Source organism: Mastacembelus armatus, chromosome 7 (genome assembly GCF_900324485.2).
Source record: "Mastacembelus armatus chromosome 7, fMasArm1.2, whole genome shotgun sequence".
NCBI classification, from domain to species: Eukaryota; Metazoa; Chordata; class Actinopteri; order Synbranchiformes; family Mastacembelidae; genus Mastacembelus; species Mastacembelus armatus.
The window spans coordinates 24,808,551-24,823,888 of NC_046639.1; the positions used below are offsets into that span (position 1 = coordinate 24,808,551).

General features: G+C 40.8%; 1 long non-coding RNA gene across 3 annotated transcripts in view; it reads right to left on the minus strand.

Annotated features, from left to right (window-relative positions):
- LOC113145798 (uncharacterized) overlaps positions 1-15,338 on the minus strand; it is an 85,367-nt gene that overhangs the window by 6,304 nt on the left and 63,725 nt on the right. For 2 of the 3 annotated variants that reach the window (XR_004463118.1, XR_003297275.2), the window contains exons 2-3: positions 4,124-4,232; positions 2,451-2,586 (exon numbers count right to left, since the gene is read on the minus strand). This is a non-coding gene — a long non-coding RNA (uncharacterized LOC113145798). Of the gene's footprint in view, positions 1-1,707; positions 1,729-2,450; positions 2,587-4,123; positions 4,233-15,338 lie in introns of all 3 variants that reach the window. The other variant, XR_004463119.1, reaches the window with a different exon arrangement.

Sequence of the window (15,338 nt, forward strand, 5' to 3'; positions counted from 1 at the left end):
ACTTTTGGATTTCTGGCCATAGTCTAGTTGTCTTTCTCTTATCCAGACATATTTTTTCCTAGTCTTTCTTCAGTTGGGGCAGGTCTTTCCCTTATTTCTGGATTTATCGTCAGTCATGGTCTTTCCACACATTCTGTGATGAAAATAACAGCTTTTGATTCCCACTCAGTTAATCTAACTTCCCACATGAGGTTGGTTTCCACTTTAGAACTCAACGCTACATTATCACCAACAGGTGTGCCGAGAGGATCGCTGTGGAAAACACAGCCGTGTTTGTCAGTACTTCGGTGGCCTTGTTGAGACTTGATAGCGGCCTTGAACAGTTCCATCACCTTCACTTCTCAGACAACACAGGTGGGCATTCCTTCACTTGATACTGCCGACTAATGAAATTCACAGACGCAGACTTGGAAAGATGACGAGCAGTTTCATCCCAGACACAGCGATGGTGTGCTGAACTGTCGGCTCCACCAACACTTTGCTCCGTGGCCTTGACTGCAGCTGCCGTCTGATGAGTCACTGTAATGTGGGCATTGGGTGAGGTCGCCAAGTGGAGGCAACGAAGGATGGAGACTGTAGAATAGATGAGGAAGTGACAGAAAAAAGGAAAGTGAAGCGAGACACAGGCGACCGGGTGTTCGACACAATGGATGAGCCACACAGAAGGAGGAGAGCTCACAGTGTCCCCTCTGTGGTATTCGGATGTGTGGGCCGGGGCACAGACATGAAGCATTGTTGAAAGCTGAAAACGGTATAGACTCATGTGCATGTAGGAGGTAGACGCACAAAAGGAGGAACGTGTGCGAGTGTGTTTTCTGAGGCTGAGGGACAAAGAGCCCTTTGGTGAGGGTTAGCTCTGGTGCTTCCCCTCTGCACCCAGAGAGCAACAGTGGGAACACAGTAATGCAGGAAATGATGGGAAGCAGCTGAAAACAACAGAACAGGGGGGAGCCAGGTGAGGTCACATTGGTGTCCCATAATGTGAGAAGGCCTGAGGATGGTGTCAGAGGGGAAGTCATGAAACACATAACATTTTATTTTTGCATACAGAGTAGTGAGACTATCCATAAAAACTTCAACTGCTGCCTTGAACTAAAGAGTTATTTAATGCATTTGTATATGGTAGACGTGAAGCAGCACAGCTTAGCACAGTGACCGGAAACAAGGGGAAACAGTTTAAAGTATAAATGAGACAGTTTCTTGGCAAAGTGCAGGACTCCAGGAAGACCCAGGGTACCCAGTTCTGCTTGCATCCAGTCTCTGTGGTAACCTTCTCCTGGATGTGGCTTCATATTTAAAGACATCCTGTGTACTAACAGCGCTATGGAGCTGTTTATTTACAAACAGGAAATGGGATTTAAAGACATCAAGAATTGAGAAAGTGGTATAGACTACTGTGCTAAAGTCCAAGACGTACTGAAGAAAAACCTGCAAACTGGTTGACTGGAACAGGTTGGGCTTGGATTTGGTGAAACAATGAGGTTGTATTGTTGTTTTTTTGACTAAAGTGATTTTTCAAACTTCCATTTCTTGGTTAACACATGAAAAAACTGAATTACAAGCTGAATAAATCAAATTCTCAACCATAAACCATCTTCATGCCTTCACTCTTCCTAGTAGCAACTTCCCCTCAAACACTTGACCCACAACCTCCAGCTGTGGACGCTGGTTGTGTGCCAGGCTTTTAGGCTTTAGAGCACAACTCACCATCAGTGTGTTTCCATCCACCTGAAAAACAAATGCCATATTTTCAATACACTGTGTTCAACTAGAGAATGAGTCCAATGAGCAGTCCGAACTCTGCCACTCTTTCATCTCTCCTCTCTCATCCATTTGGCTCCCCTCCATCTTTCCTTTGTCACATTTATCTCTCTCCCCATCCCCAGGCTGCATCCTAAGCTACTTTTGTATTAGAGCCATGCAGGATAATATGTGGGGGTGGGGAGGGCAACTCTTGGCTCCTGTTCACCATTTAGATTTCCAGCTCTTATCCAGAACATAACGTACACCAAGACAGCTGCAAGACACTTCATGCTGCTGATATGGCAATATCTCCTGTTTTGGTTTCTGTTTACTGTTCTGGTTACTATGATGATGCAAGTTGGTTTAGGAATTTGCGATAATCCAGAGTAGAGCCATGTTTATTTGCTTAGGAGCAGCATTCCCTCACCTGAATTTGCAGATATGGGCAGGGTTTTTTTATCTAGAGTAAATGATTTGAACAGTGCAGTGAGTTACTGATTTAAAGGGGCATGGTCTTGAATTTACACCAGGATTAGTTTAGTTGTGTCTGTCTAATGTCTGAGAACACAGTTATTTTTCCAGCATTTACTTTGGAGATTTCAGTGGTAGGAGGGTTTGTGGGGGTGAAAAGGCTAAAAAATGACATTTGGACAAACCGACATTAGATTTGAACTTAACTCAATGAAACATTAGAAATGTTTACTTACCTTGCATGTGTCTTTGAGCCTTTCCTAAACTTCTAAATCTTCTCGGGGAGCTCAGGTGTCTCTTGGAGGTGTTAAACGCCTCCTCGCTCTTTGGTAATTCAAACACTGTTCTTCTTCTTCGCCAAAGTACCAATGCCTGAAATCAGGAATATGACGTGTTCAGGTTCAAAGTGTTTTGCATGGTTTCAAATTAACAAATTATTACAAAAGAAGTTCAAAAACAGCACAGGACCTTTACGTCTTTATATACTATATACTAGTTATATACTAGTTATAGTAATTTATATACTATATACAAGTTAATACAGTTAATTACAGCCAATTATACTCCAGCAGCTAATCTGTGCCACTACTATACAATATGTTCAAATACTATACAATATATTCAAACCTTCACTAAGCACTTTTGTTGTCTCTGCATGTTTTTTTATATCATGTACTGCCTTTTGTTCATTTCAGCATTTTCGTGTTAGTGTCATCATGTGTACATGTCTGTCTATACGTGTATGCAGTGTGTGTGTGTGTGTGTGTGTGTGTGTCTGCATTAATATGCCATGCAGTGGACCATTTCTTAATATGTGTGATGCATAATTCATTGATAAGAGATGGGCTGCTCTTTCATTAGTCAAACCAATTGGGATGCCATCCTGGACACACCTACAGTATCATTACACTGCTCAGTGATTCCTACAGTGCGTGTCTGTGTGTATGTAGGGTGATTTTGTATTCAGCGATGCAATGAATACTAAAAGTAAAATATGTATAGACTGTAGAGCTGGGGTGACTGCTGTGTTTAGGATTATGCAGTGCTTTTATCTACAAGTGCCATAAAGTAATTCCAGTCACAAGGCTATATTTTATATTCTCTGGAACAAGGGCTGTTAAATCACAACACACACTGCTGTAGACAGGTATCGAACACCACTGGCACAGTGTAACATGCAAACCATGATATAAAAAGCGACGTCTACAGCCATCAATTATCCACACAGTTTATTCCTATCAAGGATCGTAGGCTGGCTGGAGCCAAGAATGAACATTTTAAAAATGAATTTCTGAGATAGAGTGATATTTCTTCTTCTATTATCATTTAATTATTAAATCTGATGTTATACCCTTGGAGGTAAACACATTTAGGGTACTTCCTGTGGTAGGTGCTTAATTGATGCTCATTTCTCTACATATTAACTGAAGCCAGAGTGATTTTTTTTTTTTTTAAATATATTTTTGATTTTAGCACATCCCAGATAAACGTGTGCCACTCAGGACATTGATGATTTAAAGGTTTTGTATTTTAAACAGAATATTTAAACATATATTGTTATTTAATCTTCTGTTGCTCTAAAATAATTGATTGGACCCTAAAAAAAACAAACATTTTAAGAAATGCAACACTAGATGCTCAGTCGTCTTTCTCCATGTTAAACATTTAGTTTTTCTCCTTCTTCCTCTTCTTCCTCCCTCTACCTGAAATATGTTTTCTTTGCTTGAACCTACGATTGGCTGCTGACGTCTGTAATAATTTCTCCATTGGCAAAGTGTTTGCTAAAGGCTTCTGCTCCTCATGAGGTGGAGCAGAGCAAGAAAACTACTTGGATGTGTGCTTGCTCCCTTTTCAAACATGCACGTGCAGCATTTGTGTGGGTCTTTTTCTATATGTGTGTTGTGTGTACCTTCATAGTGGCTGGGGTACTGTATGTTCCATCCTAATCCAGGCTGGCTTTCAGACAGTGAGGGTGTGCAGATGTCTTTCATAAATGCAGGATTACCCTGTACCCCTCCCTGCACAAAGAAAAACAGGCAGGACTTGAGTCTCACTTAATGAAACACACACACACGCACAAACACACAGGCTCACTTTGTTTAACCTTTTAATGCAAAATATGTATAGTTGTGCACGTTTATGTGTGTGTGTGTGCACCTGTGCCTTTTAAAATTCAGCGGGCAGCACACATGCAGCACCACTGGTGTTTATGTTCTTAAAGAGATGTGTGCATGTGTACGTTGCATAATTGTCCCAGTTCATGTTTATTCATCAGCTGAAACTTCCCTGCAGTGCTCGTGCAACTCTCTGCACTTTTATCTCTGGATCACTCAAACAGCTGAGTCAGGGGGAAAAACAACTAAGGACGCAAACACACAGCTGAGTACAGACACTGAATATGGACTCACTTAACAGATACAAGTGGACCGACACACACACTGTACAGGGCTGTGCTGTAGACAGGTTTTAAAATCCACACAGTCAGGATAATGCAAAAATGTGTGGTTCATACACAACTTGCACACATGCAGGACATATACAAAATATATATATTTAACAAATTCAACATTTCTCAACACAGTGTGTTGAATCTCTGACTTGTGATAAAACTAAACTACTCTGAACTAAATATTTTAACATACTGCATCTTCACCCAAACACATCCAGGATACATGAATTCAGAAAATCAATTTAAAATGTTCTGCATTTTTTGCTGCATTTCTAACTTTCCATGTACTTCAGTATTTTTTCAAGTAGGGAACACCTAGTACTCTTACTGTGTATCTTCTTCTGAAGATGCAGCTGTCATCATAAAAAGCCTTTTAATCTTCACAATGTTAAAGTACAATATAACAGTAAAAGTAAAAGGCTCCTACAGAAAAACTTAGTATGAGAATCTTCTGTGGTTGTTGCAATAAGTAAAGTTCCACCTTGTCATGTTGCATCTCATGTCCTTACATGTATGTGTATGAGCTGGCCAGCTGGCATGGGAAGCCCTGTGTCATCAGCATTTCGCTGTGACTTTCACGTGTCTGGGGATTCGGTGAAGGTGCCCGTCAGGCTTGGCAAACACCATCACCAGAACTAAAACACACTCTGCTTTTCCACAGGCACATCACATGCATGCCTACAGAAGTTTCAGTATCGATGGCAATATATGTGTCATCCGTCATTATGGAATAACATACATGCAAAGAGAAAAAATACAGAATAATCTTTATTTTCTGAGGTGCCACTGAACAAGGTGAAACTGCTCTAATAGAAAACAGCTCATAGCACAGAAATATGACTTGGTGTGAATGGTCAGTAAAAATATCCTTCAGAAAAAATATCAGTGCTTGGTGCTCATTTGTTTCACATATGCTCACTGGTTCCACCTGGCAGCGTCGCTCAGGGTGTCAGCTGTAATTAGGAAAAACTATTGGTAGAAGACAGATTAATGCAATACTGGGTCATTAGAAAGTGTAATGCAGAATTAACAGACAGATTGAGTTATTTGCCCCTTTTGATTTCCTGTTTGTCGATTATTTGGTTATTTATTTATCGTTTTTGTGGCACATCTGCTTAGCTGCGCCTTCTGCTTCGTCCTCTCATAAAAAGCAATGCAGCACCTTTCACATGGAGGGAACTGGTTATACTTCTCTGATGGTGGTACTTTACATAACCTCATGAACAGCTAATAGTAAGAAGTAAACAATAAAAGCATGGCAGTATTAAAGTATTACAATACAAATATCCCCCTGTCTCTAAAATATCCTTAAGACAAAGATGTTTAGCAAACAAACTAACAAAGAAGAAACAATCCTATAAAAGCCCAGAGTTATGAAGCTGGAGTCTGGTGTATTCAGGGGGCATTTTAAGGATGCTGGCACATTCTTCTGGAGCACTGGCCTATGTTTCTGAACCATCATCAGGCCCAGAGCAAAATCTGTCCTCTGCTGCTGCAAGATTTTCTTTGCTCTGAGTGAAATTCCTCCGTTTTGTTTATAAATGTACCCGTGTGTGTATAATTCAAAAAGAGAAAGAGACAAATACTGTAAGTACATGTAGTAGGAGATAATAGCCCCTGGAGCAGGTTCTCCTGCAGCTTGTTTATAGTAATTCCTGCTGATAGAAATGAAATGGCAGGAGCCAACAAGGTCTTTTTAGCAGTGTCTGTGTCAGGCTAGATCTGAATATTTATTTAAGATTACATTTTCAACTTAGCTGATCTGAAATTTCCAAACATTCTCACATCCTTATATAAATTCTCCCATGTGAGAGCTACAGCCTACAGGTAATGGCTTTTCTGTAGATATGTGTAAAAGTATCTGCAGCCCTGGTCAGAGAGGGAACAGTTCACAAGAGGAGCCGACGTGCACAACTCACAAACCTCTGCATGGAGGAAGGTTATTGGTTGTTTCAAAACCTGCACACTACACTTCGTACGCAGTTAGACGACTCGAGCAAAGGAGGGAGTGAGGAGGCCAAAGTTAGTGTCTTTTGCTCATCTTGTTTCTGTGTGGACAGGTACCAGCCCACACGTGTAATTTAAGAGCCCTGATTAGTGAGAGTGTGTGGTCATTTCCTGATCTAAGCAGCTACAGTCTGTTGGTGATACTACACTGCTGAATATTCTGAACGGTAACTGTGTCTCTATTAAAGCAGAAACACATAGGAACTGTATTGTTGTAGCTTAAATATTTATCACAGGTCATATCCGTGCTATAGCACATCGCAGATCTCCCTCATACCATGGAGGACTAGTCTGCAGTGAAACAAAGTCCAGGAGGAGGTTGGGGTCAGAAGACACTTTATTTTTCCCATGTTGACGACGGCTTTTTTGCCTAAACCTAATGAAACTGTGACAGTTCCATAATATTACCAGTGTGCTGAGCAAAATTTGTTCTAAAAGAGCTTTATTTTTCCAGTGACTCAGAAAGGGCTTGGAAAGCCCAGGCACATAAAGTCACCCCCTGCTGATGCTGTCATCAGAGCAGAAAGCCCTGCTCTGTGAGCTCTGGAGGGCATTGTGGTTTCATCTGGAGGACTTGTTGGTTGTTTAGGGGGGACGCTGTGAGTTTGTATCCCGCAGTCACATAATTTATGATATATCTCTTGTGTGGTCATTTTTACGAAGCAGGAAAATATTCTTTATTTATGAATTTGAGGATACAGTGTCCCTGTTTTCAATAGCAGCGGTTTATTTTTAAAAATAACAAAATAATACCCTGAAACTTTTGAACCAATTTACTTTTCCAAATACAAAATATTTCCAGGATGACTCTGAGGTCTGACCGGTGTTTCTGAGTCTCATGTTTTTTTTATCCCTTTGTCCTGTGTATATTTTATCATGTATATATTTTGGGTAAAATTCTTTTAAACAGTTTGATTGAAAAATGGAAAAATGGTCCAAAGACCGTGAGCAAGCACTAATAAACTCTTTCACCAGCACAGAACATGCCACTTGATATGACCTGCACTTTTCTGCAACAACTTTCAGTGACTTTCATTTTTCTTTCGCCACTTTGGACATTTACAAATTACATTCCCAACTCTGCTTCTCCGCCCCAAACAAAATATTCTACTTCCACTTTCTTAGGCTTGAGTCAGCTGTTTCTTTCCCCAGTTGGTGTTTGCTGAACACATGACCCCCTTCTCCATTCACTTCTCCTTCCAGCATCCTTTCTCTCATTCCTCCCTCCATCCATCCATCACGCCTCTCCCTCCTCTGTCAGCTCAGTGAGCTGCAAAGAGATTTACTGCATACATACACAAACATGCTTTACATCCAGCCATGTCGCTACCTGCCTGGTCAGATTCTTACGTTTTGCCAGCAGGACATGAAGAACAAGTCTAAAATTGAATAAGCCTTGAGAGGTAAATGTTTTTTTAAATACAGTTTACAATAAAAAAAAACCTGTCACATAAACAATAAACAAACTGAAATTGAAGAGGCACAAAAGTCTGTTTCCAAACAAGATTTTCTCAAAATGCTCCTTGAGGGTTGAATAAATTGAATTAAATATGAGCACATACAGCTGACGTATATATACACTGCAGTGAATCTGTGCAGTGAGTGCAGTAAATGATCAAAGTCATTACTTCAGACTAAGTGCATTATTGCAACAAGGGGGCAGATTCTTAAAAAAAGCAGTTTAAAGCAACATAAAATACAGAAAATATATGTGACTTGATGTGTGTGTGGAATCAGACTAACAGCGTGTAACAGCAAAATTTATTGACTTATTATTGAAAATTTGTATTAGCACAAAAAATGAATTCCTCTTAATTAGAGCGTTGTGGTAATTCCTTTAGAAAAACGTAATGACACAGCATGTACCCGGTGATTTATCGAGCTACTGAGAGCCCCATCAGGAGTGACAGTTATTACTGAGAAGTGCAGTCCTGCTCTGTGAGGTCCTGACAAAATAAAAGCTTCTAAAAAGAAGCTGTGGGGCACACTCAGCTGAATAAGACAGCTGTGTGAGTGTTTTTCTGTGTTCTCTGTCCATTTGTATAGCTGCATACATTTTTTGTCAGTTACCTAATATGTGTTCCTCATGTGCTTGCCTGTGTGTGTGTGTGTGTGTGTGTGTGTGTGTGTGTGTGTGTGTGTGTGTGTGTGTGTGTGTGTGTGTGTGTGTGTGTGTGTGGTTGGAGAGTTATTTGGATATGGGATGATGGAAAATCCAGCTGAAATGAGTTCAAGCCAATCTCTGCTCTTGGGTATTATTCAGTGAAGGTAAATTATGATAGTGAGGATGTTTAGCTCGAAAATGATGAGCCTATCTACAGAAGACTTTACATTGGTAGTCTCCATCTGGAATATTGTATTATTGTAATATTTTAGGTGGACTAATTAGGAGTCTCTGTAATAAAGACAAAAAACAAAGCTCATGGCTCCTTGTTTATTTAATTACCTTAGTGAATAACTTCCTAACAAAAAAGGGTCTAGGTTCTTCAAAGTCACCACATAGCTACAGTGTTAATGCCCAAACTCCCAAATCACCTATATTTTATTAAAAAGGACAAAATCTATTAAATCAGAACAAAGCTTTAAAATGCTTTGCTACACAGATTCATGTTTTACTGCTTTATCTTGGACTGATGTTCAATCCAGTCTTTCTCTCAGACTGTATAGACCTCGAACACCTGCCTGCAAGAAACTCCAGCCTGTATGTTACCTGGGAAGGAGAAACACCCCCCCCCCCCGCTTGCTGTTCTGAAGCTTACTGCTCTGCTTGCACTAGCCCATATATTACCCACTAACAGCATTTTCCCTCTATGAAGTTCAGTTGCTAGCCGGTAAAGAGGACAGTGTTCTGAGAGATTTTATGCAAAGGGCATAAAAATATGATTCTGAAAGGGGAGGAAATTCAGTGCTGCAGCTACTGTTATTAATTCCCTATCATGGTTATTTCTTTGCACAAAGCAAATCCTTAAGACGACTTCCAAGATGACAGCAAACACAGCAGACTGGAGTTGCAAGTACAAAGCCCTAACAAAGTGACTAAGTCTCATATACTTCAAGTGACCAAGTAAATACCATCGAGACCGAGGCCTGGAGGAGGGAAGGCCTGTCTGAACCTGCCTCTCTGCAAAGCCTGGTGGACGGTGACCAGAGGCAGAGGTGAGGAGGCCCCCTGGATGGATGTTAGGTGAAAAGAAGAGAACAAAAGTTGAAGTGATAAACACAAAGGGCAGCAGTGGAGTGAGAAACGTGGAGCTGTGATGAGACTGATGGAGGAGGAAGCAGTGCGGACAGATTTACTTAGGGGTTAGGTGAAAAGTCTTCAATCTTCATTTCCTCCATTTGCCACGAAGGCTGCAGATTTATGTTCTGTCCCTCTAGCTATGCTTTTTTTCCCCAGCTAATAGCATTCCTCTCACACTGTTCCCCCAATTCAGCCCCTTATAAGAAAACCCTCCTTAAGCCTTGAAGTAGAACATTTGTGAACCAGTTTCATCTAAAACACTATTAAAAGCAAGACTTTACAAGAGTATGGAAGAATTTGTGCTTCTCTCTCTGAATCAGACAGCTCTTTAAATTTATGGTTTGCACAGATTTTATAAAAACGTCACTAAAGCTTGCATGTGAAAAAAGCAACCTGGCTCAACTGGGACATATGACCATAATTACAAACACAAGACTCAGGGGAAGCTGAGTCCACTAGTTTGTAGATGTTAATTGGTGAATCTTGGCTTTAAAAAACAGGCAACGAATTCAAAAACTATTCTGATTATATTTCTTCAAGTTTTTCTGAAGAGTCTACTTCAATTTGTGGAGGAGGATGTACTATGAAGATAAAGCGCATCAGATGAAGCATCTTTCATCTTGTCAGTGAGCAAGATTAAGCAGAGTGTTAGAGAGCTGACACCGGTGATAGAGATCAAGTCGAGGTAATGCAGGTACGTAATCCTCCAAACCCACATCCACAGAGACCTTAACAGCAGCACCCTCAGCTCCAGCTGAATTTGATACACACCTGATAGACACACACAGGCAGGTGGGCTCTCACATGGACACATACATACACAGGATGATACAGTGGCACGTACGCATACTCAAATTGTTTGTAGGTTGAGCTTTGCACATGTTATAGGCTGGAATAAAGAAATGGGAAAAACAAGTTTGGAAAGTCTAAAAAAAATCTGATGAGTTAAGAAGGGGCTGATCAATGGACTTGTCCTTTTCCTGACTTGGGAAGTCAACAAGTCCAGAATAACGGACAGTAATAATCGTTTCTGCAAACCCAAGAGTCCATTGCAGCCAGTTTTGTCCCCGTTTGGTGACTGACCCAGTCTTGGCACCCTTGACTCAAATGAAAAAGACATAGTACTGCAGAAAAAGTCAAAACGCTTATGTTCACGATAAACTACAACTCCTAGTGTAACACAAGTGACAATGTCGCCCAGAACGAAAACAATAATCCCACCCACCCCAAGTTGATGCCGTTGTTTAAAGTAACTTCACACAGATGAATTAATTTCATAATACACTTCTGCTTAGAGTTAAGCCTAGTCTATGTTCTTCATAGGCTAATTTACACTATAATTAGTATAATTAGAAAGAGACTTAAACACTGAAGTGACATATATATATTTTTTTCTGTTCAACAGTGTGACTTACAGCCCAGAACATACGATAGGCCCTGCATATCTTTTGCAAAGCCTCCCTTATGATGGAGCCTACAGTGTGTTGCTGCACCACTTCAGGTCCTAAAACATTTGAGATCCTTGGAACCAGAAGTACCAACATTATCTATACCAGTTATTCTACTTGGGAGACTTGGGAGGGGTTGGAGTCTGTCCCGGCTGACACTGAGCGAGAGGCAGAGTCTGAGTAGCAACAACAAAATAAAAAACTAAATGTAAATAATAAAGAACTACTTTAAGTTTGCTAATGCAAAGTGTTGTTTTGCTTGTGTCGTCAGCTGTAGTGTGGACACAGCACAAACCACACAGACGTGAGGAAGCTGGAGCTGGATTGTTGAATGTGTAGACACATTATTCCAGTGGGTATTTTCATCACGTTAATCTAGACAAATGGTCAATATGCACATAGATAGTGACAGGCAGGTGCGCACAGACATACACTACACAAACACACACACACACACACACACTGGTACACCCACACAAACGCTGCAGACTGGCCCACATGCTAATCACAGATGACTGTAACAGAAGTGGAATGTGATGCTGGACTGTAATCAGGATGTTGACCCACATACTTATTACAACACTGCAGCATGAGATAAAAACTCCCCATTGCTACTGTTTTTCTCTGTACACACTTCATCCGGGAATTATTTAAACATTTAACATGATTTTTCCTGGCTACATGTTTAAAATATACTATTTAACTATTGGCTCTGATTACATTCGTTTGGCTCATGGGTGTATTCAACCAAGGGACACAAGGGGCACCTGAGAACATTTCTATGGAGACTTAAGCGCTGTTTTCCTCTTGTTTGCCTCTGCAATTATCCATTAATCTTTATTTTCGCTCATGCTTTGCCAGATCTCATTTTAAACAAGCACAAACTGACAAGACAGTTTAAACGTATTTTATCTGTTTGCAGCTTTTCATCACATTTTGTTTTCACATCAAAGCCTGTCTGCACCATCTCCGCCTGCATCTGACTGTGTGCCAGGACAAACCCGCTGGTACAGTATGTGTATGTGTGTTTTCAACATATAACTATATGCATGTATATTTACCTGCAGCCACTGTAACCTGACTCTGGATAAACTACAGAAAACGGATGGATGGATGGATGAACATATACTGTAGAACTGACTATTTTAAGTGTAGATTAGGTATTTTTCCTTTACTTACTTGGACAGAGGGGTTTGGTGTTAGGTCATGTCCTGATAAACACACACACACACACACACACTTCGATAGAACACCTACTGGGCCTGTTGTGTTTACAGCAGTGTTGGCAGATGCACTCAGCTTGACAGGGTTCTCCCTGCTGTGTGTGTGTGTGTGTGTGTGTGTATTTTTGTTACGACTGTGTAAAAGTTGTATCCTGACATGTGTTTGTGCGACTTTACAGGACTCAGATGTCAGTGTTTCCCTGATTCCTGGATAGCTGTCTGTTTATGTGTCAGCTCCGTGGCAGGACTGTATACGATAATTTTCTATAGAGCGACTCTTTTCTGTGCGAGTGACAGATGCTCTTTGTGCCGAGTCAGAGCACCTGCCAAGTCAGGAAAAAAGATTTTCCGCCATCACTCAGCTCTACTTTATCTTCTCTATTTGTAGCATATCGCACACCTTGTTTGTGTTGTGGTTGGCTTCATGTGTGGGCACTTAGTCTTTGTGTGTATTTGGTGGGTGGGAGGTGTGTAGCAGCATTAGATTATCTGGCTGCATTTTCTTCATAAAAACAATACGAACTTCACAAACACGTGAAGAGATTCAGAACCATTTTAAAGCTAGAAATGAAATGGTTTCATGATGATTGTGCATTGATCGTTTGGATTAATGTTTGTCAATCTATATAGGGGTATAACATTTTAACATACAGCCAATAATATTGCTTCAATTGAAACCACATTTGCATAGCAGCCATAATCTCACTGTTTTATCATAGGCAGACGGTCACGCTAACAGCAGCCTGCTACACAGCACAAGAACAACAACCTTTGAACGCAACACGTAAGTTCTTCATAAGTCTCCTTCTTATCTAAATTTCACACCCAATAAACATTCACTGGGGCAACGTGCTAACATCAGTTTTCAGGTAACTAGTTAGCAGCTCAGCCACGCCTTTATGACCCATAGCTATTTAGTCTATTGTCCTATCTTGTTTTTTATATCACTGTAAAACACTTTGGTTAATAGTTTTAGGGTCAGGTGCTACATAAATAATGTGGATTAGGGAGCTGTGCTTTAAGGGAAATGTAGCAGCATCAGTAACTTTAGTAAACGGCCCAAAACAACATATGTTTACATACATGTGACAAATTCATAGAGTGGTTGTAGTCACTACGCTGAACTGTGGTTGCTCTGTGACCTTTCATTTATATTTACTTATGGTTCTTATTGAAAACATGACAGGTCTGTGATGTGAAAGCAGGAATAGGTCAGAGAGGATGATATCACAGAGGTGAATTTTACGTTAGAGAACAATTAAAGCCCAAACACAGTTATCCTTATAAGGAACCTGAAAAAACAGGTTGTCGACAGTATTACAGAAGGAAATTTATATAAAGTTTGACAACAGGACGATTGACCGACCAACATTGGAGGAGAAAAATAGAGCAGACGTTGTGTTTAATGAATAAACTGGCTCTGTGTGTCAGCTGAGGACAGGTATTTCCTAGAGCAGTGAGCCAAGAGGTGCTAAACCAGGAGCTGGTCAAACCACAGGAGGGATGAGAATAACACTGACAGAAACAGAGAACAGTTTAAAGAGGATCTGTTTTGGTTTTTGCATCAGTATGAAGAGCAACATGCAGTCCGTGGCCAGGTCAGGGATTCAAATCTTGCACGGTCAATTTTCACCTTCCTGTGATAAGATCATTTGATAATGAAAGGCAGCAGGATGATTGCTGGATAATGACAGAGGGAGAGAGGGAGAGAGGTGAGAGGTGGAAAAAGAAAATGCAGCAGCAAGAAGAGGAATGTGACAGAAAGCCAGAGCAGCTGTTGCAGCGTTACCTGTCCTTGTTTTAAAAGGCCCAACACATTTAGAGTGAAATCCACTTGAAGACTGATGGTCACATTCAGTCACACAAAGGACAAAGGTGTCTTTGCATGTTTGTGTGCACACAGGCATTTATGTGCAGGGAAAGATGGAAGGGCACAGATACTATGTTTAAAGATACGTAACTAACAGACTGTGACCAGCTGGGTTTGCCTGCCACCGTTTGTCCTTGGGATTCACAGACACTAATACAGGAGATAAAGCACTTAGACAGCTGGTATTATCCCACAAAAACCCACTTCCCTCTTCCTTCCTTACTGTTTTGCAGCATTCACACCTTGGTCTGGAAATTGTCTATCACGACTAAACATCATTCAATTGTACAATTAATCAGCTCTTTCCTATTGAGAAATGTGTGTGTGAAGATCATAAGCAGCAAATGTTGCCTGGGGGATCAATTCATTGTTCTTCATGTGAGAAATAGGTTTCAAATTCAAGGCATCAATCCCCTATGAGCAGCACTTGGCCACTCCCTTTAATGGAAAAAACCCCCAGCAGAACCGGGCTCGCGTTGGGCGGCCATCTGCCTCGACCGGTTGATTTATACAAATCCTTTGACAACAGACCCTTCAACACAGTCAAACATCATCATTACCATCACTGCTGCTGAATCCCAGATTTTCCACCAGTTGTCCCTGTCCACCCACTCAATGCTTCCCTAATGCATCGTTAAGCAAAAAAGGATGCATTTAGTCAGAGTGACTTAATGGTATTGGTTGGGAATGAAAGTCACCCAGGACCTCATTTGATTTAGAGCCACAGTGGACTAGAAAAAAGTAAAAACCAATAAAACACAGCCAGATACATCTGATGTCAGATCTTGTGTCAAAACCAAGAAGAGTCTTAGACTAACAGCAGAAATTCTCTCAACCAACCTGCTAGTTACTTAGATTGTTAGTGGAAGATCAGATATGTAACTAC